General features: G+C 36.8%; 1 protein-coding gene across 3 annotated transcripts in view; it reads left to right on the top strand.

Annotated features, from left to right (window-relative positions):
- Window positions 1–27,139, top strand: part of NELL1 (neural EGFL like 1) — an 805,269-nt gene that overhangs the window by 735,694 nt on the left and 42,436 nt on the right. The gene's annotated exons all lie outside the window — the stretch shown is intronic.

Here is a 27,139-nt window from a genome sequence, read left to right as displayed (position 1 = left end):
GTGGTGTAATTTGTAAATATTTTCACCTTTTATGGATATTTCATTGTTATTTGATTTCTAATTTAATGTCATTGGTCAGAGGACACTGTAGGATTTCAGTCTTGAAATTTTTGAGATTGTTTTATTAAACAACATTTGTGTTATATCTTGGTCAACATTCATGTGCACTTGCAAAAATCTATGCTACAGTAATTGGGTATAATGTTCAATAAATGTCAATGAGTGTTTAGGTCTGTATTCATACTGATTTTTTTTCTGTCTGGTTATTCTATCAATTACTGAAATAGGGATTTGTGTATTTTTCCCTTCAGATCTTTAGTTTTGTTTCATGTATTTTGAAGTTTTGCTATTAAGAACTTTTAATATTTAAGATTGGTATATTTACCTAATGAATTGACCCTTATGAAATGTCTTTTTTACCTTTGTTAATTTTCCTTATCTTGAAGACTTTTTTTCTAATATAAATACAGCTAATCCATTCTTTCACACAGTTTATGTATAATCAAATCATGTTACACACTTTAAATATGTTACAATTTTATCAGTTATAACTAAGTAAAGATGGACAAATATATATAGCTATTCTAGCTTTCTATCATTAATGTCTGCATGGTTTATCTTTTTCTATACTTCTATTTTAAGTTTGTTCTTTTTTATTTATAGTGTATTGCTTGAAGACAGTATATAATTGGGTCTTCTTTCTTATCTAGCCTGATAAACTTTGCCTTTAGCTGAGTGTTTAATACATATACTTTTAAAATTCTGTTGTAGTTAAGTGTTATATTAGTTTCAGGTGTACAATATACTGTTTCAGCAATTCTATATATTACTCAGTGCTGTTTCATCCATTCCCCCTACCGACTTTCTCTCTGGTAACCATCAGCTTATTCTCTATATTAAGAGTCTGTTTCGTATGATGTAATGTATGGGGATTAACATAAGAATAAAAAAAAATTAAAAAAAAAAAGAGTCTGTTTCTTGGTTGTCTTTTTTTCTTTCTGTTGTTTCTTAAATTCCATATATGAGTGAAATCATATGCTGTTTGTCTTTGTCTTATTTTGCTTAGCATTAAACTTTCTAGTTCCATCCATGCTGTGAACAGCAAGATTTCATTCTTTTTTATGGCTGAGAAATATTTCATTGTGTATGTGTGTACACACACACACACCCACACACCACATCTTCTTTATCTATCCATCTATTGATGGACACTTGGACTGCTTGCATAATGCAGCTATTGTAAATAATGCTGCAGGGCACCTGGGTGGCTCAGTGGTTAAGCACCCAACTCTTGATCTCAGCTTCATGAGTTCTTGAGGTCATGAGGTCTTGATCTCAGGATCATGAGTTCAGGCCCCACATTGGGGAGCCTACTTAATAATAATAATAATAATGCAATAAACATAGGGGTGCATATATCTTTTCAAATTAGTGTTTTCATATTCTTTTGGTAAATATCCAGTGGTGTGATTACTGGATCATATGGTAATTCTATTTTTAATTTTTTGAGGAACCTCCAAACTGTTTTCCACAGTGACTGCACCAGTTTGTATTCCACCAATAGTACAAGAGATTTCCTTTTCCTCCACATCCTCACCAATACTTGTTGTATTGTGTACTTGTGTTGTTGATTTTAGCCAATCTGACAGGTGTGAGGTGATATCACATTGTGGTTTTGATTTGAATTTTGCTGATTATGAGCAATGTTGGGAGCATCTTTTCATGTGTCTGTTCACTATCTGGATGTCTTCTTTGGAGAAATGTCTATTCATGTCTTCTGTCCATTTTATCATTGGATTACTTAGTTTTTTAGTGCTCAGTTGTACCAGTTCTTTTTATTTTTGGATACTAACCCTTTATCAGCTATGTCATTTGCAAATATCTTCTTCCATTCAGTAGGTTGTCTTTTCGTTGTTTCCTTCACTGTTGTAGAAGCTTTTTATTTTGCTTTAATCCCAATAGCTCTCTGTTTTTTTAAAAAAAAAGATTTATTTATTTCTTTTTAGAGAGAGGGAGAGCAAGAGAGCACATGAGCAGGGTGGGGGTGGACAGAGGGAGAGGTAGAGAGAATCTCAAGCATATTCCATGCTGAGCGCAGAGCCTGATGCGGGACTCGATCTCACAACCCTGAGATCGCAGCCTGAGCCAAAACCAAGAGCTGGACGCTTAACAGACTGCGCTACACCAAGGCACCCACCAATAGTTTATTTTTGCTTTTGTTTCCCTTCACTCAAAAGATCTATCTAGAAAAATGTGGCTATGGCCAATGTCAGAGAAATTACTGCCTTTGCTCTCCTCTATTATTTTTATGGTTTCAGGTCTCATAATTAGGTCCCTAATCCATGTTTTCTTAATTTCTCTTTCTGCTGCTTTATTATGAGTGTATAGAAATGCAAAGGATTTCTGTATTTCTGATTTTATATCCTGTGACCTTACTGGATTCATTTATCAGCTCTAGTAATTTTGTGGTGGAGTCTTTCAGGTTTTCTATATATAGTATTATGTCATCTATAAATAGTGAAAGTTTTATTTCTTTTTTACCAATTTAGATGTGTTTTATTTCTTCTGATTGTCTAATTGCTGTGCCTAGGACTTCAAGTACTGTGTTGGATAAAATGATAAGAGTAGATATTGTTGTCTTGTTCCTGATCTTAGGGGGAAAACTCTCAGTTTTTCCCAATTGAGTATGATATTCACTGTGGGTTTTTCATGTATGGCCTTTATTACATTGAGGTATGTTCCCTCCTAGCCTACTTTGGTAAAGGTTTTTTTCATGAATGAATGTTGTACTTTGTCAAATGCTTTTTCTGCATCTATTGAGATGGTTATATAGTTCTTGTCATTTCTCTTTGCTGTGATTTATCATGTTGATTGATTTGCGAATATTGAACCACCCTTGCATCCCAGGAATAAATCCCACTTGATCATGGTGAATGATTTTTTTGAATGCATTATTGGATTTGGTTTGCTAATGTTTTGTTGAGGTTGTTTTATACCTATATTCATCAAGGATATTGGCCTGTAGTTGTTTATTTGTTTGATTTTGAAGTGTCTTTATCTGGTTTTAGTGTAAGGGAAATGCTGGCCTTATAGAATGAATTTAGGAGCCTTCCTTTCTCTTCTATTTTTTGGGAATAATTTGAGAACAATAGGTATTAACGCTTCTTTAAATGTTTGGTAGAATTCACCTGTGAAGTCATCTGGACCTGGACTTTTGTTGGTTAGGAATTTTTTTAATTACTGATTCAATTTTATTGCTGGTAATTGGTCTGTTCAAATTTTCTATTTCTTCCTGCCTCAGTTTTGGTAGGTTATATGTTTCTAGGAATTTATCCATTTCTTCTAGGTTGTCCATTTTGTTCACATGGTTTTTCATAATATTCTCTTAAAATTGTTTGTATTTTTATAGTTTGGTTTGTTATTTCTCCTTTCTTATTTGTTATTTTATTATGTGGGTCCCTTCTCTTTTCTCTGTGATAAGTCTGGCTAGAGGTTTATCAGTTTTATTAATTGTTTCAAAGAACCAGCTCCTGGCTTCATTGATCTCTTCTATTGGGGTTTTTTGTGGTTTTTTTGGTTTGTTTGTTTGTTTTTAGTTTCCATATCTGTTATTTCTGCTCTCATCTTTATTATTCCTTCCTTAATGGTTTGGGGTTTTTTTGTTCTTTGTCTAGCTCCTTTAGGTGTAAGTTTAGATTGTTTATTTGATTTTTTTTTTTTTTTCTTCTTGAGGTAGGCCTGTATTGTTGTAAACTTTCCTCTTAGAAGAGCTTTTGCTGCATCCTAAAGATTTGGACCTTTGTGTTTTCATTTTCATTTTTCTCCGTCTAATTTTTTATGTCTTCTTTGACTTTTTGGTTGACCCATTCATTGTTTAGTAGCATGTTATTTAACCTCATTATATTTGTGCTCTTTCCCGATTTTTTCTTGTGGTTGATTTCTAGTTTCATAGCATTGTGGTCAGAAAAAAATGCATGGTATGATTTCTATCTTTTTGAATTTGTTGAGACTTGTTTTGTGGCCTAATAGGTAGTCTATTCTGGAGAATGTTCCATGTGCACTTGAAAAGAAAGTATTTTCTTCTGTTTTAGTATGGAATGTTCTGAATATGTATGTTAACTCCATCTGGTCCAATATGTTCTTCAAAGCCGTTGTTTCCTTGTTTATTTTCTGTTTAGATGATATGTCCATCAATGTAATAGTAGGGATAAAACCCCCTACTATTATTGTATTACTCTTGATTATTTCTTTTATGTTTGTTATTAGCTGCTTTGTGTATTTGGGTGCTCCCATGTTGGGTGCATAAATATTTACAATTGTTATATCTTTGTGTTGGATTGTCCCCTTTCTTATCATATAGTGTCATTCTTTATAGCTTGTTACAGTCTTTGTTTTAAAGCCTATTTTGTCCAATATATATGTGTTGCTACCTTGGCTTTCTTTTCTCTTCCATTTGCATGATAAATGCTTTTCCATCCTTTCACTTTCCATCTGTATGGTCTTTAGGTCTGAAATCAATCTCTTGTAAGCAGCATGTAGATTGGTTTTGCTTTTTTATACATTCTGTCACCATATGTCTTTTGATTGGAGCATTTAGTCCATTTACATTCAATGTAATTATTGATAGGTATGTACTTATTGCCATTTTGTTACTTGTTTTATAGTTGTTTTTGTACTTCTTCCCCGTTCCTTTCTTCTATTTGTCTCTTCTCTCTTGGTTTCCTGGCTTTCTTTAATGATATACTTAGATTCCTTTATCTTTATTTTTTGTATATTTATTACTGGGTTTTTTGCATATCTCTTACTTGTTTTTGATTTGTTATCATTAGGCTTATATATAACATCTTATGCATAGAGCAGTCTGCATTAAGTTGATGGTCACTTAAGTTTAAACCCATTCTTTATGCCTTCCCCTCCTATGTTTTAGTATATGGTGTCATACTTTACATCCTTTTATTTTATGAATCCTTTGACTGATTTTTATAGATATACTTAGTTTTACTGCTTTTTTGATTTCTACTTTTCTTACTCTTACTTATGATCTTTCCTTTCCACACAAAGAATTCCCCTTTAACATATCTTACAGACTTGGTTTAGTGGTCATGAATTCCTTTAACTTTTGTCTGTCTCGGAAACTCTTTATCTTTCCTTTTATTCTGAATGATAGCCTTACTGGATAGAATATGCTTGGTTGCAGGTGTTTTGTTTTTTTTTTTCTTTCAGCACTTTGAATATATCATGCCCCTGCCTTCTGGCCTATAAAGTTTCTGCTGAAAAATTGGTTTATAGCCTTACAGGGTTTCCTTTGTACATAACTGTTTTCTTTGCTTTTGCTGCTTTTAAAATTATCTCTTTATCACTACTTTTTGCCCTTTTAATGACTATGTGTCTTGGTGTGGCCCTTCTTTGTTGATTTTGTTGGTAGCGCTCTGTGTCTCCTGGATCTGGATTTCTATTTCCTTCCCCAGAATCAGGACATTTTCATCTATTATTTCTTCAAATGAATTTTCTGCCCCCCTTTCTCTCTTTTCTCCTTCTGGGATTCCTAAAATGCAAGTGGTATTATACTTGATGGTGTTGCTGAATTCCCTTAGTCTATTTTTATTTATTATTATTATTATTTTTCTTTCTCCTGTTCAGCTTGACTCTTTTCATTAGCCTGTCCTCCAGGTTGCTTATTCATTCTTCTGCTAGTCTATTTATTCTATCTAGCGTATTTTTAATTTCAGTTGAGTTCTTCATCTTTGGTTCTTTTTTTATGTTTTCTGTCTCTTTGTTAGGGTCTCACTGAGGTCTTCCACTCTTTTTCAAGTCCAGTAAATACCTTTATGACCACTACTTTAAATTCTCTATCAGGCATATTACTCATCTCCATTTCATTTAGGTCTCTTGCATTGGTTTTGTCCTGTTCTTTCATTTGGGACATACTCCTCTGTCTCTTTTTGTCTAACTCTCTGTGTCTATTTTATGCCTTAGAAAAGTCAGCTACATCTCTTGTCTTGAAGGTAATGGCTTTATGAAGAAAAGGTCCTGTACTCTCCTGCAGTGCAATGATCCATGTTCACCAGAATCTGGCACTTCAGGGGTGTCTCCTGGAGTATTGTATGCACCCTCCTGTTGTGGCTGAGCCACATTTGCCTTCGGTCCAGCCATCTGCAATGTCTCTCTTTGCCTGTCATGAGCAGTGCTTAGTCCCACTGTTGTTAGTGGGCCAGTCTGGGGCCACCTTGAGCTTGAGTTGATTCAGACCAGGTGTTTGCTAGAGATGCAGTAGCACTGAACTGTAGGGCACATTCCTTGTGTTTTCTCCTTAGAAACTTTCTTTGATGTGCTCATTGTTTTGCTGGGGCTGCAGTTGGACTGGTGTATGTGATTATTTTTCCATCTCCCTGGGGCAGAAGCCACTTTGGAGAGTTGCTGGCCCCTGTCAGGGCTGCTTGCACACTGTCAGGCTTGTGGCACTGTTTTAAATGTGCTCTAGCCAAAGGTATATGGAAGGGGGCAAGTCCCCAAGAGAATGTGGGGGCTAAGCACATGGTATTAGCCAGGTTTGCACGGGTCTGCTGTGGGAGGGGAGCTAGAACCACTTTGGAAAACTCCTGGGGTACCTGGGTGGCTCAATCAGTTAAGCACCTGCCTTTGGCTCAGGTCATGATCCCAGGGTCCTGGAATTGAGCCCCATGTCAGGCTCCCTGCTTCTCCCTCTGCCCCTCCCTCCTACTCATGTTCTCTCTTTCTCTCTCTCTTGCTTTCTCTCAGATAAAATGTAGAAAGAAAGGGAGGGAGGGAAGGAGGGAGGGAGGAAGGAAGGAAGAAAGCAAGCTAGCTCACTCGCTCCTACCCCAGGGCTGGTGAGGGTGGGGTGCATAGTGCTGGCAAGTTCCACACTTGTCCACTGTGGGAGGGCATCTGCTGCTGTCCTGGGAAATTTCTGCCGAGGCCAGCCTGACTAGAGGATGCAGACCGGCAGAAGTGTGTGGGGGCAAGGCACACTGTTAGCAAGCTAGGTGGAGAGTGTTGGTGCTGCCATGGTTCCTACAGGTGATCATGTATCTAGGCTGGGGTGTGGGGAAAGGTCATGGCATCTGTCTACATTTTTTTTTCTTAGAGAAGTCTCCCAAGCATCCCAGTTCCTTCAGTGCAGGCTCTGAGATGAGTAAATAAATCCAGGCATTTTCAAACTGCTGCTTCTATGCTGTACCTCAATGGGACTATTTGTTGTGCTGTCTTTTTAAGGGCAGGGACTCCTTTTCTCTTACCCTCACTGCTCTCCTAGAGCCAAGACAGCTGATTTTTAAATTTCCATGTGTCAAGCCCTGGTGATTGTAAGAACTTGTGAAATTTGGCCTTTCTGGTTTTCAAAGCCAAATGTTATAGGGACTTATCATCCCCATGCCTGAGGTGCCTGATGTGGGGGTGTGTTCCTTTCCTCTTTCCACACTCTCCATGTCCCTCCCTCCCATGGACAGTCCTGTGAGTCTGTTTAGCTCCTGAACGTGTCTCCATCCTTCCTACCCTCTTTGACATGTCTTCTGCTCTACTTTTAGCTGTGGAGAGTCTGTTCTGCCAGGCTTCAGGTTGTTTTCTGTGTTATTTACACTGATGCGGGTGTTATCTAGTTGTATCTTTGGGATGAGGTGAGTTTAGGATCCTTCTACTCTGTCATCTTCCCTGGAAGCCTATATACAGTTAATGTAAATACTGGTATGGCTGGATTTTGGTTTACCATTTTGCAGTTTCTTTTCTCTTTGTCTCTTTTGCTTTTTATTTTTCTGTTCCTCTTATTTATGCTTTTTTGGAAATCAAAAATCAAATCATTTTATTCTATTAGATTTTTTTTGTTCTTTTTTCCTTATTTTTAGTGGTTATCTAGGAATCTTCTAAGCATCTTTAATTTATCCATCTACTTTGAGTTACTAATGTACTAGATCAGTATAGTTCCATTTTTCACAAACTACTTGGAATTCATGTTGTAATACTTTGATATAGTTGTATTTACTAGTCACCTGTTGTTTTTGCTATTGTCATTTGTTACATTTATATACATTATGGATTCCATAATGTTATAACCTTTTATTTGTATTTGTCATTTGTATTTTAAAGAGGAGAAGAAAAAAGGGAATCCATATCTTTTTTATATTTTCACATCAATTTATCATTGGTAATGTGCTTCTTTATTCCACTGGGTCTGAGATATAATCTGGTTTCTTTCTCCTTCAGCCATAAGGACTTCCTTCAATATTTCTTATAGTGCCAGTCAGCTTGTTGTGATTCACTGTTTTAGTTTATTTGAAAATATCTTCATGTTACTCTTTTTAAAGAAGTTGTTTTACTGCCTATAGAATTTTGGATGTATAACCATTTACACTTCATGTGATTATTGATATGGGTAAAGTCTATCATCTTCCTCTTTGTTTTCTATTTCTCCCATTTGTTCTTTGTTCCCTTTCTACTTTGTAATGTATTTTTTTCAGTGAATAATTTTTAGGATTCCATTTTGTCTCTATTTTTTCCTTATTACTTATAAATCTTTTGTTATTCTACTGGTGGCTTTGTGTTTATAGTATACATCTTTAAATTATTATAAATGTCTGCCTTCAAGTAATATTATACTACCACACGTATAATATAAGAAACTTACAGTAGTATACTTCCATTTTTTTCCCTGTTGGTCTTCTTGATATTGTTGTCATATGTTTTATTTCATGTTTTAAACCCCAGAATATATTGTTTTTGCATAAGCAGCCAAAATTCTTTAAAGAGGTTTAAATCATAAGAAAATAATTTAAAATTAAAAATCTTAAATAAAAATAAAATTTTAAGTAAAAATAATAAATTAAGGAGAAAATAATTTTCTTTGTTTCCAGTGTCCTTCATTCTTTTATGTACATTCATATTTTTATCTGTTAACATTTTCCTTCTGCCTGAAGAATTCCCTTTAACATTTTATGTAGTGCAAAAAGGCAGGTGATGATTTCTTTCAACTTTTATCAATTTGAAATATTTATTTTACCTCATTTTTGAAATTTATTTTTGCCAGGTATAGAATTCTAAGTTGACAGGCTTTTTTTTTTTCTTTTATTGCCTTAACACTGTTACTTCAGTTTTTTTCCCTGGCATTATTTTACCAAAGAAATCTGCTGACATTCTTATCTTTGTTCCTCTGCACGTAACATGTCTTTTTTTCCTTGTTACTTTTGAGTTTTGTTTGTTTGTTTGTTTGTTTGTTTTACTTTATCACTGTTTGGGGGAAGCTGTTTATGATGTGCCTTCATGTTTTTTTCTCCATTTCTCTTGCACTTGGGACTCATTGAGGTTCTTGGATCTGTTTCCTTATAGTTTTCAACAGATTTGGAGTATTTTGGCCAACATTTCCTCAGTTTTTTCACTGTTTTCCTGCTCCTTATTTAAGGATTCCAATTATACATGTAGTAGGCCACTTTTTTCCCCCCATAGCTCATTGATTACCTTTTATTGTTTTCTTTTTCCTTTGTATTCATTTTGGGTAGTTTCTATTTCTATGTCTTGAAGTTCACTAATCTTTTCTTGTGTAACATCTCATCTGCCAAAAGCCCCATCCAGTTTATTTCTCACCTCATGCATTGTAGCTTTTAGCTCTAATAGCTTGATTTGGAGTTGTGTGTGTAATATATATATATATATATATATAAAATTGTATTTATATAAAATAATGTCTTATTTATAATATAGAGCATGTGTGTGCATACACACACACACACTCTTTATCTCTCTGGTTAGTTTTTTAAACCTATACATACATTTTCTGTCCTTTAATTCTAACATCTGTGTGAGGTTTTTGTTAGCATCAAATGACTTATTTTCCTCTTCATTTTGAGTTAGATTTTCCTGTTTCCATTCATGCCAATAATTTTTGATTGGATGCTAGTCAATGTTGATTTGACCTTGTTGAATGCTGGATATTTTTATATTCCTATAAATATTCCTAAGCTTTTTTTCTTAGACACAGTTATGATACTTATACACAATTAGATTCTTTTGGATCTTGCTTTTAAGATTATTGTTGGGGCCAGAGCAGTGTTTAATATAGTACTAATTATTCTGCACTACTGAAGCAAGATCCTTTAATATACTCTATGTGGTATTATCCAATGAATTAGAATTTCCAGTCCAGCTTGTGGAAGCATGCACTTTTCTCTCCTTATTGTGAGCACCAGGTACTATTTCTCTTATCCCTTCTGATTGTCTTTCTCCAGCTTTGGATATTTTCATCAGTCTTATTTTCTGATCAGTACTCTACTAAATACTTGGATATGACACCCTGTAGAACCCCATCTTTGCTAAAATAAAAGTCTGTTCCGTTTTCAACACTGTATGCTTTTATTTCAGTCCTTGGACACACACATTTATAATTTTTTTTAAAGTTCTGTATACTAAATCCAACATCTGGGTAAAATTGGAGTTTGTTTCTATTATCTGCTTTTTCTCTTTGGCATGGGTCACATTTTCTTATTTCTCTAGGTGTATAATAATTTTTTCTTGTGTATTGGATGTTATGTTCCTTCTTAGTAGAGGTATAATTTTCCTCTGAACGGTGTTTATTTTCATTATAGAAGGCAGTTGAATTGGTTAGACTCAGACTCCAAATTCTACTTCCTCTGTGATATCGTTGGCTGAAATCTCCACTCAACTATTTCACCAGGAAATCTTTTGCTAACAATGAGTTAAGTCAGCTCTAGGCCTGAAGTGGTGCTTAGCCATGGGTGATGATAAAAGAGAAGCATTGTGTGAAGATGCTGTGAGAAGTTGACAGTCTGCAATCCAAAGGAGGGTTCTCACCAGTACTCAACCATACTGGCACCCTGATCTCAGGACTTCCAGCCCAGAACTCTGAAAAATAAATTTCTGTTGTTGATAAGCCAGAAAGAGAGAAAGAGAGGGAGGGAGAAGGAGAGGGAGGCTACTTCTTCCTTTAAAATTTGCAGACGCTATATGGTATAATGGTTAATAGTATGTATTTTTGTGTCAAATAGACATTGGTTTAAATTCCCACTCTGCTCTTTCCAGATGCTTTACTGTGAGCATATTATTTATGAATATAAAGCATTCATCAGAGTGCCTGAGACAGAAAATTATTAACAGAAGTTTAACCATTCTATTTGGTAGGGGGAGAGACTATAGCAAGAAACAGAATATTCTAAAATAGAATAGATGTAAGAGTTAAATAGGGAGGTAGAACTTTTAAACACTTAGGAATTCAGAGAAAAGAAAGTGGACTTCTTTGTCTAACTAATGTTTGCGCTTGAATTTTAATTTTAAAAAATGACTTGCAAGGCGGGAAGCATGAGATGAAATTGCATATAGAATATGTAGATTCTAAGGCTACCAGGCCAGAATGTGCAAAGGTTTAGTACTGAAGAACTCTGAGAAATATAAGCAAATTGATAGGTAAAGTGTGGTCAGATTATTTATGCTTTGAATGCCTGGTGGGAGGCCTTTTCAGTAATGATCATTTGTAATTACTAGAGAAATGGGATGTAATAAAATCACAGAATCATAGAAATTTCAGACTGGAAGTGAATATGATCTTGTTCAGTTTTTTTTTAAACCATCGATGTTCATAAGCAGTGAAACTTTAATAGATGTATGCTACAGAAATATATAGTTGCTCAATGATCCCTCAAGGTGAGTCTATCTGGAGATTCAACTGTTCTGCTTAAGAGAACCATCATGGAAACCTAGTGCTCTCTACAGTTCTGGTTGAAAAACATTGACCTGTTTAATCTTTGCTTATCATAAAAATAAAAGAATTAATGTATTGAGTTGGAAAGTGACTTACCTAAGCTCAAGTAGCTATTGAATGCCAGAATAGCTAGTGTTATTTTAATTATGTTTTGCTGAGTCATTAGTTTTGGGAACATTTACCTAATATTTCTGTAGACATTAGAGAGGATAGGGACTGAAAGACCCTCTAGGAGACACTGTAGTCATTCAGGCCTGAGAAAGTAAGAAACTGGAGCATAGAGTTGGCAACAGATCTAGAGAGTGGATGCAAAGCAGATTTTTAAACCATGTCAAAGAAAGAATTTCCAGTGCACCTTCCTTCCTTTCCTCTGTCTTTCCCACATCCAGTAAGTATTCATTTTTGCACGAACTAAGTTCTAGGTCCAATTCTGTCTTCATATTACCCAATGGAGCTTACGTTCTTATGAGGGGAAGGAGATAGAAAACAAATAAGGTATCCACGTCAAATACAAAGTAGTTAGGTGGCAGTAAATGAAAAGGAGAAAAACTAGCAAGAGAAAGGATAGGAAATATTTGAGCTGGGGTGAGTAAGCATGGTTGTCATTTTAGGGTGAGTAAGCATGTTTGTCATTTTAGATACAGTGGCCAGGGAGGGGCTTGCTGAGAAGATGGATATTTGAGTGAAGACTTGAAGGTTGAGAGATTAAGCAGTGGAGTTATCTGAGAGAACATTGTAGGCAGAAGGCACAGCATATATGAACAACATGCAAAGGCAAGAGCATGCCTGGTCTGCCTGAGGAATAGCTGGGAAGTCAGTGTACCTGTCCTGGGTAAGCAAAAGGAGCAGTGTTTGATGAATTCAGAGAGATAAGAGTGGACAGATCATGTAACTTTATAAGCCATTATGAGAACTTTGACCATTTATTCATTGATTGTGAAGAATGAGAGCTAGGTAGGTGTGCTGGGGAGGAAAATGAGTTTGAAATATAGAAAGACACATGTGAAATGCTTTGGGAAGAGTGAGTTTGAAGAGAGACCTCTCAGGTTAGCTAATCTGCCGGTAATAGTAAATGTGTATTTGAACTTGTGTTAGAGGCCAGTTTAGAGATGTGGACCAGAGAGCCTCAGGACTAGAGAGAAAAGTTCGAGTGCGAATAGATTGGCTCTTTATGGAAGAATTTGGGAGTGACTTGTTTAGCCAAAAAAGAAGTACTTCAGAGATAAAATTGGAAGGTTTCAACCAGGAAGAGACTGAATCTCTTGTGCCAAGTCAGTAAAGAAGATTTAGGGCAGAGAGCCATATCACCAATGCCTTTGACAACATTACTAATAGCCGGCACCTTTAAGTTTAATGGACTAAAACTAGTTGGTAATTAGAATTTACAAAGAAGAAAGTGAGAATGATGTCACCATATATTTTGTATAGCAGTTACTTGACTTCCAGAGTTTTTTCATATCTTATTGGAGCTTTGTTTGTGACACACGGACAACATGCATTTTTTAACTAATAAAGAAACTGAAGTTGCTTAAAACTTACAGCAAGCATTCAGCTGGTTAGTAGCAGATGAAAGCCTAAGCCCAAAGCCCAGTTCTCCCATCTCATGGGGTGTTAAACCTGGAAGAGCACTGAAATGTGCTATAACACAGTCCTTTCATTTTACATACAAGAATTGAGGCCTGGAGACTTGGACTGTCTCGGCATGGACACATAGCTCCTCTCTGACCAAATGGGGATTAGAAAATAGAGAATGTTAATTATTGCAGGTCTAACGAGTGCCTGCCTAGCTCTGTAGAGTAGCTTTACATTGATCTCATTCAATCCTTAAAGCAATAGTATGAGCTAGGTAAAACCATCTTCATTTAAGAACCAAGGAAACTAAAGCTGAAAAAAGATAAATAATTTGCTCAGAGTCCCACAACTAGGCATAACAGAGCCAAGATTCAAACTCAAGTGTATCAGACTACAAAGCTTTGTCTCAGTCCAACACAAAACTTCTCCCACATCTTTAGCTGTCTATGACTTGTGATTGGTGCTGAAGTGTTTTTCTTGTTTGCTTGTTTTTATTTTTAGAGATTGTGTCTTCATGACTTCTGACCTCTGCAATCTTACCCCGTAATATGGAAAGGGGTCTATCAAAACAATTAGGAAATTTTGGCTGCAGCAATAAAGCAGCCTCAAACTGTGTGGTTCCTCAATAAGACAGAAACATATTTCTGCTCATATAAACAGTCCATGACAGTTTCAGGTCCGTGGAAGCGCTCCACTCTACATAGTCATGTAGGCTCTACCATTTTTAAGATGTGGCTTCAAGGTTTCCCTGTACAGTAGCCTCTAATGGGCAGAGAAAAATAGCATGGAGATTCATATGAGACATTTTTGTGGGTTTATATTGAAATTACATATTTCTAGCTCTAGAGCTAGAACTCAGTAACATGGGCTCACTCATCTCAAAGGAGGTGTGCTCAGGATACACCCTTGGATGCCCAAGGAGAAGGGGAGTTGAAAGAGCTAGCATGTTTGTATCACACAGTCTCTCTGTTTCACTAATTTATTTTTTTATTTTCCCTTAAACATTCTGATACATGCTATATGCTCAGTGCAATCCTGGAATTCACCAAATGTTAAATACTAATCAGCTTTGTGTTTACTATATTTTTGGTACTTTATGTTACTGATTCCACTTAAATTCATGTGACTTTTTGGGGGAGAGAACCCGTGTTTTTATGTGGTGTATATTATAGACTCATAGATTCTATTCCTCAGTGTTTTACAATGCGACAATTATCGCAAAATCCACATGAATATTTTTAAGGATCCAGAAATCACCTCTGTCCTAACTAGTTTCTTGATTACAAGTTAATATTAATTTTTTTCTGTTTTCATTTTCATTTTTTATTTTTTTTTCCAATTCTTATTTAAATTCTAGGTAACATATAGTGTAATATTGGTTTCAGGAGTAGAATTTAGTGATTCATTACTTACATATAACACCCAGTGCTCATCGTAGCAAGTGCCTTCCTTAATACCCATCATCCATTTAGCCCATCCCCCACCCACCTCCCTCCATCAACCCTCAGTTTGTTCTCTGTCATTAAGAGTCTCTTATGGTTTTCTTCACTCTCTCTTTCTTTTTTTCCCCCCTTTTGCATATGTTTATCTGTTTTGCTTCTTAAATTCCACATAAGTGAAATTATATGGTATTTGTCTTTCTTTGACATATTTTGCTTAGTGTAATACACTCTAACTCCATCCACTGTTTTCTGATTTTTTTAGCAGCATGTAAGAGTTAAAAGTTAATATTCTGTACAACAGGAGAAATATAACAGATTTTGCTTATGAGTCTTTTGTTCATTAATCCTATAAAGTTTGATTTTATTTTCCCAATATCTACAGATGAGAAAACAAAGGTTTGGAAAAATCTTTATGATATATTAGTGTGTTGGTGAGCAGGAATTTGAAGTCATGTTTGTCTCCAAAGTCCATGTTCTGTTAATCAGGGTTACTTTTTTACATTCCAGTTTTCCCTGATAGACTATAAGTGCCTGGAGCACAGGGACGTTTGGTTGTTTTTTTTCTTATCTCTGTATCACACTGTGTGATACAACATTTCCTATATGTGTGCTCAATAAACTTGTCGAGTGAAAGAAAGTATCAAAGTTTTTCCCATGACTCAACCTCCTCACTCTACACATCCTTAGAAAAGATAAAATCCAGGACACCTGGGCGGCTCAGTTGGTTAAGCATCTGACTCTTGATTTCAGCTTAGGTCATGATCTCAGGGTTGTGAGATCAAGATCCATGTCAGGCTCTGCACTGGGTGTGGAGCCTGCTTAAGATTCTCTCTCTCCCTCTTCCCGCTGCTCGTGCATACTCTCTCTCTCTCTGTCTCTCTAAACAAAACAAAACAAAAACATAAAATCCAACTGCTTCTTGAGCCTCTACTTCACTGTGAACTTTAATCTGTTAATATGATATATAACACCATATCCTTGAAAATAAGCTTTGAGATAAACCTTATTGATTTTATAAATTTTCAAATAACATATCTGAGACAGACGAGATCAGATAAAGGAAGAGATTCATCGAACTCGAGACAAGAATTTTGCAAGAATTCAAGGATTTGTTTGCAAGTGGTTTTTAATGGTAAATTCATTGTACATCCGAAATAGGATTAAGTGTATTCCTTAGGACACATCCTATGGAAAACCATTTGGTGGTCATCTGGTTTTCATTGTGATAAAAAATTTCAGGGTACAGGTAGGATTGTTCATTGAAGGTAGGTAGAGCTATGTGTCTTCTTGTTGCCTATTCCACCTTAAAAATCTCTGAAAATTAGACAGGGAAACAAAGTATTAAATAGAAACTACATATTGTCTTTTCAAGGTAAATAACATATAAAGATTAAACTAACCCCATTTTATTTAGTTTTGTGAATTGATATTGTATCTTTGTGATTTGCAAACAGCAGGAAATCTTGCGGTACTTTAAATCTCTATTACAGCACTTTTGCACACTGTTCCTTTCATTCAGTCCATTGTCATTTATTTTTGCATTCATTTTCACACACTTTTATTGGATACCTTCATATTACTTGATACTTACTATCACTAGAAATATAAGTCTAAGATGATGTCTCTGTTCTTGGGGAAATTTGCATTTGAGTGATGGACATAAAAGGGGAATTACTGTGATAGAGCAAGACATGTGCTTAAATAGATGTGTACATATACACTGAGCCACTAGGGGAGAGAGGACCTGTGGGTCTGGAGGAGTTGGAGAAGGTGATACTGGCTAGGGTTTAAAGGATGCTTGTATATACCTCCTCCCCTTGATCATGAGCACTTGTATTTCAGGAATCCTATTACTTTTGCATCTGCCACAGCATAAATATCCTCTTTAGCATGTCAGCTAAACAAATATTAGAGAGTTGAATAAATGCTATATATTTGTGTAAATCTTCCTTTCTTCGTTTGTCAACAAGATGATTTGATAGGGTAGTGACCAATACAAGTTCTAGCTAGTTCTGAACTTGGTTTTGCCCTTTGTTACCTGTGTGACCCAGGCTATAATGTGAGCTATTAGTAACAAACACTTGGCACTGAGGATACAGAAATAAATACTGTAGGTTCTGCTTTTAGGAACCCCCCCATCATCTGTTGTTTCCTCTGCCACATCTTCAGATCTGTGCTGGATTAAACTGAGATTAAACAAAATTCTAGGTCTTGAAGGTAAAATGATATATATTTTTTTGCTTGTTTCCTTTGGAATGAATAACACATTGTGTGATGCAGCCAGGCTTTTGGTTTGCAAAGTGGCCTCTGTACATGCAGGGCAAGGAGAGGCAGAAGAAGGAGGCAAACCACTGCAGGTTAGTAGGTGGCAGGTATAATACACAAAGGAATTTAACATACAAGGCTTGTCTTAGCAGCTGCAAGATGAGTAGATCTCCACACCCATCTGCCAGAATCTTAAAAGTTTATATAGAGGCCTTCACTGGGTTCAATCATGTATACTGTCCAGATGGTCTCAACAACACATTGCTTTCTCAAGGCTGTGTCCTTGAAAACAGCTTTCCCTGTGGGAACAGTGGGCAGAATGTATATTCCAAGGATAGGGGAGGGGCTGAGGAACCTCTGATTGCCTGGGTCCAGCTCTCTGGTCAACCAGCAGTTCTGTCCTCTCAATGACCTTCCCCGACACAGTCTCACAGTAATTCATGAGAATTCATTGAGAGAGTGTTGGATTCCATAGTGCACTTGCAGAGACCCTGTTACCAAGGCATCTGTCTTGTTTGTTTGCCTGTGGCAAGTGCTGCCTGGGAGAAACAAATCTCTGAGGACAAAGGCAGCCACGACCCATTTATAATTTTTAAAGTCCCCAGAATGTCACTGAAAAGCCTTTAAGTGTTTTCTGTATTTGTGTTTGTGATAGTTGCTTTTAATACTACTGTGACTACATAGAAGAAATGGCCAGTTTTATGAACACAATGAAAATTTGAGCACCTCTCAAGTATAGTCTGGTTACATATAAAATGAAAATTTTGGCTTCAGTTGTAGAACTTACGGAATAAATGTGCAGCTTTATTACCAGATGCTGGTATGTGAGGAGTCCTAGTTATTCCCATTGAGTTGCCAGAATCTGCTATGGACAGTGCATCTCCCAGGCAAGGGATATCTCCACTCCTTTTCTCATTTTCATTGTAAGCCAGGGAGGGATTCCCTGGTGTCTCTGGGGGCAGTTGTAGACATATAACTATCTGGTTATCTTGCTCTCACAGTTCCCCATGCTACACAGATAACTTCTGTCCTGCTGAATCATAGAAGCCTTAAAGGTCTCTCTTATTATTATCATTTTAGGAATAAAAATATATGTGAATTGAAAAAATATTTGCACATGATTCACCACTCCTGCTCCTCCTAGAAATTGAACATTGAATTGAGGGCTGTAGGAATTATTTGAAAGATGTTCAGATAATTTATCCTCCAAACTGGTATGGTTTTGAGAAGGAAATGGGCAGCAGGTGTAAACACAGGACTTGTGATTATTTTGGTTATCTGAGAAGGTTTTGCTTGTGTATTTCCTGATTTCTCAAAATACTAACTGTGTTGGATGGTTGTTACCTGAATACTGTCGGAAGTCTAGATATGACAGGATGTTTGGGGGTCATGACCACCTTTCTGGGGGCTTTGGAAATCAGTGCTTAGAATTTGTTGCTGCACCATTGCAGAGAGTTGTCTTTCAGCCTTACATGGAGAAGCTATCTTTGAAAATCAGTCTTCTCATTACACTTGTTTCTCTTGGTGACCTGTATTTAAAAATACTGAACTGACTCCATAAGCTAGGGCCAGCCCTTTCTGTCTGTAAGACATAGCTTCAAGTTACCTCTCTATTTCAAATTTTGAAATTTTAAGTGATCCAAGGTGTGTCCCACAAAATCACATATCTGTAAAATTTCAAAAATTATAGCTGCTTAAAATTCATTTTCTGGGAATTTATAATACATGCACAAACAACCTGACTGCAGTAGCTGAAGGTGCCCCTGTGTCCTGTGGGCTTATTACATTTAGAAACCTAAGGGATGTGATTGGAGTCTGGGAAGATAGCTGAGTAAGAGGACCCTAAGCTCACCGTGTCCCATGGATACAACTAAATAACACTCACATCAGCATAAATAACCCCAAAAATGACCCAAGGACTGGCAGAACAAACATAACAACGAAAGGTAGAGAATAGAGAATAGAAGAAGGTAGAAAGCATGGAGATACAGTTTGAGAACAAAATGGACCTTAGCTGTCTGTGGTCCAAACGGAGCCTGGGTCTTTGAGAAGGATGAGAAACAGACTGTCACACCAGGGAACCCATATGGGGAAGACATTTGGCTTTGACAGTGAGAGGGGCTGAATTTTGTGAGTTCTTACAACAAGTGGGACTTAAAGCCTGGAATTTTAAAAATTAGGCTCCACTTTAGGATAATCCAGAAGGCTTTAGCAACCCAAGTCTCCACCCTTAAAAAGACAGCACAACAAACAGCCAGCAGAGATATAACACAGAAGGAGCAATAGGGGCACACTGGAGGGAGAGTGATTTACTCATCTCAGAGCCTGTCCCAAAGAGGTAAGGATCACAGGGAGACCCCTCCAGGAACAAAGGATCTGGCACATGCTATTTCCTGCCCTTGCCCTTCAGCATAAACACAGGAGCACATGCAGGAACCAGGATGGCACCAACACTCACTACCCAACATGCTTACACCAAGACCTGCCCCTGACACTTGGGTGGATCTGCCCTTTCCACTAAAGCTTTCCTCAGTCCCAGTACTGCAGCACCCGGAAGACCAGTGCAAACCTCCCCAGCACCCCATCTCCTGACCAGGATCTTTTGCAGAGCTTCATTTCTGGTGGCAGTGGTGGCAGGTTGCATTTCATAAGCAGACTAGTGTGTACCTTGTTAAAACGTGCCCCACCAAGCCAGGGACCAAACACTGCCCATTACAGGAAAAAAGAGCCTCCACGGACAACTGGACTGGAGGAAAAAGAGGCCAGGACTACAGCAAGTCACACACAGCAGGCATAGGAGACTCCCATGAAGCACCAGATCCTGAGGGACAAGGTGCACTGCCTTGCAGGGCACTATAGGACCTCTTCTTCATAAGTCCATTACTTTCAAGAAAAGATGTAGCTGACTTTTCTAACACAGAGAAATAGATACAGAGTGATAGACAAAATGAGAAGACAGAGGAATATATCCCAAATAAAATAATAGGACCAAACCACAGCAAGAGACCTAAGTGAAACAGAGATAAGTAATAAGTAATATGCCCGATAGAGAATTTAAAGTAATGATCATAAAGATACTCTTGGACTTGAGAAAAGAGTGGAGGATGTCAGTGAGACATTTAACAAAGAGATAAAAAAAAGAACCAATCAGAGATGAAGAACACAATAAATGAAATTTGATAGTACACTTGATGGAATAAATAGGCTAATGGAATCAGAAGAATGAAGTAATGATCTGGAAGACAGAGTAATGGTAAGTAATCAAGCTGAGCAAATGAGAGGGAAAAAATTATGCAAACGGAGAATAGCCTTAGGGAACTCCGTGACTCCATTAAGTGAAATAACATTTGTACTATAAGGATCCCAGAAGAAGAAGAGAGAGAAAGGGGGGCAGAAAATTGAAGATTTAACTGAAAACTTCCCAAATCTGGGGAAGGAAACATATATCCATATCCAGGAGGCACAGAGATTCCCCCCCAAAAAATCAGCACAAAGAGGTCTCCAGCAAGACACATAGTAATTAAAATGACAAAAAGTAGTGATAAGGAGGGGTGTCTGGGTGCCTCAGTCAGTTAAGCATCTGCCTTCGGCTCAGGTCATGATCCCAGGGTCCTGGGATCAAGCCCCTCATCGGGATCCCTGCTTGGCGGGAAGCCTGCTTCTCCCTCTCCCACTCCCCCTGCTTGTGTTCCCTCTCTCACTGTGTCTCTCTCTGTCAAATAAATAAATAAATCTTTAAAAAAAAGAAAAGTAGTGATAAGGAAAAAATTTTAGAAGCAGCAAGAGAAAAGAAAAGAGTTACATACAAGGGAAATCCCAGCTGATTTTTCAGAGAAACTTCATGGGGCCAAAAGGGAGTGGCATGATATATTCAAAGTGCTAAAAGGGAAAAATCTGCAGCCAAGAATACTCTGTCCAGCAAGGCTATCAATCAGAATAGAAGGGGAGAGAAAGAATTTCTGAGACAAAAACTAAAGAAAGACACCTGCAGATTGAAAGTTAAGGGATGGAGAAACATCATACAAATGGATGGCAAAAGAAAGCAGGGGTAGCAATACTTATATCAGACAAAGTAGACTTTAAAATAAAAACTGTAACAAGTGACAAAGGACACTCTATAGTAATAGGGACAATCCAACAAGAAGATAAACAATTGTAAATATTTAAACATCCAACATGGGAACACCCAAATACATAAAGCAGCTAACAACAAATATAAAGGAAGTAATCAACAGTAACACAATAATAGTAGTGGACTTCAACACCCCACCAACAATGATGGACAGATCATCTAAACAGAAAACCAACAAGGAAACAGTAGCTTTGAATGACACACTGGAACAGTTGGATTTAACAGATATATTCAGAACATTCCATCCTAAAACAACAGAATGCACATTCTTTTAAAACGTACATGGAATATTCTCCAGAATAGGTCACATATAAGGTCACAAAACAAGTCTCAACAAATTCAAAAGGACTGAAGTCATACCATACATCTTCTCTGACCACACCATTATGAACCTAGAATTCAAGCATAAGAAAAAGTCTGGAAAGAGCACAACACTGAAACTAAACAACATGCTACTGAACAGTGAATGGGTCAACCAGAAAATAAAAGATGAAATGGAAACAAATGAAAATGAAAACCCAATGGTCCAGAATCTTTGGGACACAGCAAAAGCATTCTGAGAGGGAAGTTTATAGCAATACCTCAGAAACAAGAAAAATCACAAATAAAAAATTTAACTTTGTACATAAAGGAGCTAGGAAAAAAGAACAAACAGAACCTAAAACTAGCAGAAGAAAGGAAATAAAGATGAGCAGAAATAAATGAAAAAGAAACTAAAAAACAATAGAACAAATCAAAGAAACCAGGAGCTGGTTCTTTGAGAGGTTCAACAAAATTGATAAATCTCTAGCCAGACTCATCCAGAGAGAGAGAGAGAGAGAGGACCCAGATAAATAAAATTACAATGAAGAAGGAGAAATACCAACCCACCTCACAGATATATAAACAATTGTAAGAGAGTATTATGAAAAATTATATTCCAACAAATTGAACAACCTAGAAGAAATGTATAAATTCCTAGAAATGTATAACATAAACAGAAGCAGGAAGAAATAGAAAATTTGAACAGACCAAATACCAGCAATGAAATTGAATCAATAATCAAAAAACTGCCAGTAAACAAAAGTCCAGGACCAGATGGCTGAACAGGTGAATTTACCAAACATTTAAAGAAGAGTTAATACTTATTCTTCTCAAATGATTCCAACAAGTAGAAGAGGAAGGAAAGCTGCCAAATTCATTCTATGAGGCCAATATCACCCTGATACGAAAACCAGATAAAGTCACAACAAAATAAGAGAACTATGGGCCAGAGATGCAAAAATTCTCAACAAAATACTAGCAAACCAAATCCAACAAAACACTAAAAAGAAATCGTTCACCATGATCAAGTGAGATTTATTCCTGGGATGCGAGGGTGGTTCAACATTTGCAAATCAATCAGTGTGATACATCACATCAATAAGAGGATAACCGCATGATTATTTCAATAGATGCAAAAAAAAAGTTTGACAAAGTACGACATCCATGATAAAAACCCTCAACAAAGTACGTTTAGAGGGAACATACCTCAACATAATAAAGACCTTATATGAAAAACCTACAGCAAACATTATATTCAATGGGACAAATTGAGAGCCTTTCCCCTAAGGTGAGGATCAAGACAAGGAAGTCCACTATCACCACTTTTATTCAGTATAGTACTAGAAATCCCAGTGACAGCAATTAGACAACAAAAAGAAATAAAATGCCTCCACATCAGTAAGGAAGAAGTAAAACTTTAATTGTTGATGATATGATCCATATATGGAAAACCTGAAAGACTTCATGACAAAACTGCTAAAACTGATAAATGAATTCACTAAAGTTGCAGCGTACAAAAATTAGTGTACACAAATCTGTTGTATTTCTATATACTAATAATTGAACAGCAGAAAGTGAAATGAGGAAAACAATCTCATTTACAGTTGCACCAAATATAATAAATTATCTAGGAATAAACTTGTCCAATGAGGTTTAAGACTCTACTCTGAAAACTATAAAACACTGATGAAAGACAGTGAAGATGACACAAACAAATGGAAAGGTATTTCATGCTCATGGATTGGAAGAACAAATATTGTTAAAAATATCTGTACTACCCGAAGTAATCTATAGATTTAAAGTAATCCCTACCAAAATACCTATAGCATTTTTCACAGAACTGGAACAATCCTAACATTTGTATGGAACCACAAAAAACCATAAATAGCCAAAGCAATGTTTAAAGAAAAAGCGGTGCCTGGGTGGCATAGTCAGTTGAGCATCTGACTCTTGATTTCAGCTCAGGTCATGATCTCGGGGTCATGAGATCGAGCCCCATGCTGGACTCTACACTTAGTGCAGAGAGTCTGCTTGAATTTCTCTCTCCCTCTCCCTCTGCTCCTCCCCTCCATGCACTCTCTCTCTAAAATAAATGTCTTTAAAAAAAAAAAAGAAAAAATCAAAACTGGAGCTATCACAATTTCAGACTTCAAGTTATATTACAAACCTGAAGTATTCAAAACAGTATGGTACTGGCATAAAAACAGACACAAAGATCAATGGAACAGAATAGAAAACCCAGAAATAAACCCATAATTTTATGGTCAATTAATTTTCAACAAAGGAGAAAAGAATATACAATGGGAAAATCTCTTCAACAAATGTTGCTGGGAAAACAGGACAGCTACATGGAAAAGAATGAACCTGGACAACTTTCTCACACCATACACAAATATAAACTCAAAATGGATTAAGGACCTAAATGTGAAACTTGAAGCTATAAAAATCCTAGAAATGAGCAGAGGCAGTAATGTCTCTGACATTGGCCATAGCAACACTTTTCTAGATATGTCTCCTGAGACAAGGGAATTAAAAACACAAATAAACTATTGTGACTACTTCAAAATAAAAGTTTCTGCACAGTGAAGGAAACAATCAACAAAACTAAAAGGCAACCTATGCAATGGGAGAAGATATTTGCAAATAACATGTCCAATAAAGGGTTAGTATCTAATATATATAAAGAAATGATACAGGGACACCTGGGAGGCTCAGTCAGTTAAGCATCTGCCTTCAGCTCAGGTCATGATCCCAGGGTCCTGGAATCGAGTCCCACATCAGGCTCCCTGCTCAGTGGGGAGTCTGCTTCTCCCTCTCCCTCTCCTGCTCCCCTTGCTTGTGTTTTTGCTCACTCTCTGTCAAATAAATAAAATCTTAAAAAAAAACTGATACAACTCAACACTCAAAAACCAAATAATCCAATTAAAAAATAGGCAGAAGACATGAATAGACATTTCTCCAAAGAAGACATACCAATGACAAATGAAAGAGACTCATGATGAGATGCTCACATCACTCATCATCAGGGAAGTGCAAATCAAAACCACAATGAAATATCACCTCACACCTGTCAGAGTGGCTAAAATCAACAACACAAGAAACAAGTGTTGGCAAGGATGTGGAGACAAAGGAATCCTAATGCACTGTTTTTGGGAATGCAAACTGGTGCAGCCACTGTGCAAAACACTATGGAAATTCCTCAAAAAATTAAAAATAGAACTACCTTCTGATCCAGTAATCACTCTACTATGTATTTACCCCCAAAATACAAAAGCACTAATTTGAAGGGACACATACACCCCTATGTTTATGGCAGCATTATTTACCATAGTCAAATGTTGGAAATAGCCCAAGTATACATTGATGGATGAGTGAACGAAGAAGATGTGGTATATATATATATATATATACACAATGGAATATTATTCAGCCATAAAAGAATGATATCTGGCCATATGCAATGACATGGATGGAGCTAGAGAATATAATGCTAAGCAAAATAAGTCAGAGAAAGACAAATACCGTATGATTTCACTCATGTGTGGAGTTTAAGAAACATAAGTGAGCAAGCAAAAAAATAGACAAACCAAGAAACAGATTCTTAACTATAAAAAATAAACTGATGGTTATTAGTATGGATGGGGGGATGGGTTAAATAGGTGATAGGGATTAAATAGTATACTTATCCTGATGAGCACTGAGTCATGTATAGAATTGTTGAATCACTCTACTGTACACATGAAACTAATAATGTATGCTAACTATACTGGAATTAAAATTAAAAACTTAAATAAAAACTAAGGGATGCTATGTGTCAAAGAATTATATGGGCTGAATGATAATAAGTCATAAAGGAAGAAACCACAATGAGATACTACCTTACACCAGTTAGAATGTCTAAAATTAATAAGACAGGGAACAACAAATGTTGGTGAGGATATGGAGAAAGGGCAACCCTCTTACACCGTTGGTGGGAATGCAAGCTGGTACAGCCACTCTGGAAAACAGTATGGATGTTCCTCAAGACATTAAAAATAGAGCACTCTACGACCCAGCAATTGTACTACTAGGTATTTACCCCAAAGATACAGACATAATGAAAAGAAGGGCACATGCACCCCAATGTTCATAGCAGCAATGTCCACAATAGCCAAACTGTGGAAGGAGCTGAGATATCCTTCAACAGATGAACGGATAAAGAAGATGTGATTCATAATACAATGGAATATTACTCAGCCATCGGAAAGGATGAATACCTACCACTTGCATTGACATGGATGGAACTGGAGGGTATTATGCTAAGTGAAATAAGTCAATCAGTGAAAGACAATTATCATATGGTTTCACTCATATGTGGAATATAAGGAATAGCACAGAGGACCATAGGGGAAGGGAAGGAAAATTGAATGGCAAGAAATCAGAGAGGGAGACAAACCATGAGAGACTCCAGACTCTGGGAAACAAACTGAGGGTTACAGAAGGGGGGTTGGGGGAAGAGGTATCCGGGTAATGGGTATTAAGGAGGACAGATGAGCACTGGTTGTTATATGCAACTAATGAATTGTTGAGCACTACATCAAAAACTAATGATGTACTATATGTTGGCTAATTGAACATAATAAAAAAATTAAAAATAAAGGAAGAAGGTGGCAGTTGGCAGAAAAGAAAAGAAAGAAAAAAAAAGAAAAGAAAAAAGCTGGACTTGCCCAGTATAAAGAGCTACAATTGTTCTCTCCTTACTTGGCTGGAATGCCACAAGATGAGACTGACAGGTTGCAAACTACATTCACAGCCCTGTGCACACCTTAGGACATGTCAAGGTAATAGCACAACTGGTAGCTGATTGCCCCTGAGCCAATGCCTACAGCAGGGCACTGCTGAAGAAGACTCCAAAATGTGTTTTATTCATTATGTGTTATATCCCAATATTAATTAGATTTCTATTTGTAGAAGACTGGCATAGTTCAGATATTTCCAGGAGACCTAGTAAAAGATTTCTAGCCAACAATGGCTATATTCCAAGAAACAATTGCATGGAGAGATCTATAAGAGTGAGCTGACCCTGGCATAACAATTGATAGCTTGTCTTTCTGCAGTGGTGTCAACTCCTTCAGCTCAGAGGCAAGCCTTTGGGCTAGAGAATCTGTGCGTGATCTAAGCATTTGCTTATGTTAAAAAAAGTCAGATCCTAGAGCAAACAAAGCCCAGAATATGACCTTTCATCAGGAATGACTGAAGAGCGTATTAAGGAGGGCACATGTTGTGATGAGGACTGGGTGTTATAAGCAACTAATGAATCATTGAACACTGCATCAAAAACTAATGATGTACTACATGTTGGCTAATTGAACATAATTTAAAAAAAAAAGGAATGACTAAAGAATGAGGATCTCTGAATGACTAATCATAAATCAAGTCCTTAAGCTTGAAAAGAATTAGAACAGTAGTTCCCCACCTATGCTCCCCAAAACAGTCTCACAGGACTAGTCCATCCTTCAGCCAAATAAATTTGGGAAACAGCATATTATTATTCTCCTCCCTAAGTTTTGCAGGGGGTATGAATATGATAAGTCTCTTTGATAGGGCAGTATAAAAAAAATCAGTTCAACACTATTTGAGCCAGAGTTTCTTGAGCTTATTCGTTCATAGATGTTTTCAAAGAACAGCAAATAATATCTGGAATTACTTTTTTGGAAACAGTGA

Source organism: Neomonachus schauinslandi, chromosome 11 (genome assembly GCF_002201575.2).
Source record: "Neomonachus schauinslandi chromosome 11, ASM220157v2, whole genome shotgun sequence".
Classification (NCBI taxonomy): Eukaryota; Metazoa; Chordata; class Mammalia; order Carnivora; family Phocidae; genus Neomonachus; species Neomonachus schauinslandi.
This window is presented reverse-complemented; position numbering and strand designations above follow the sequence as displayed.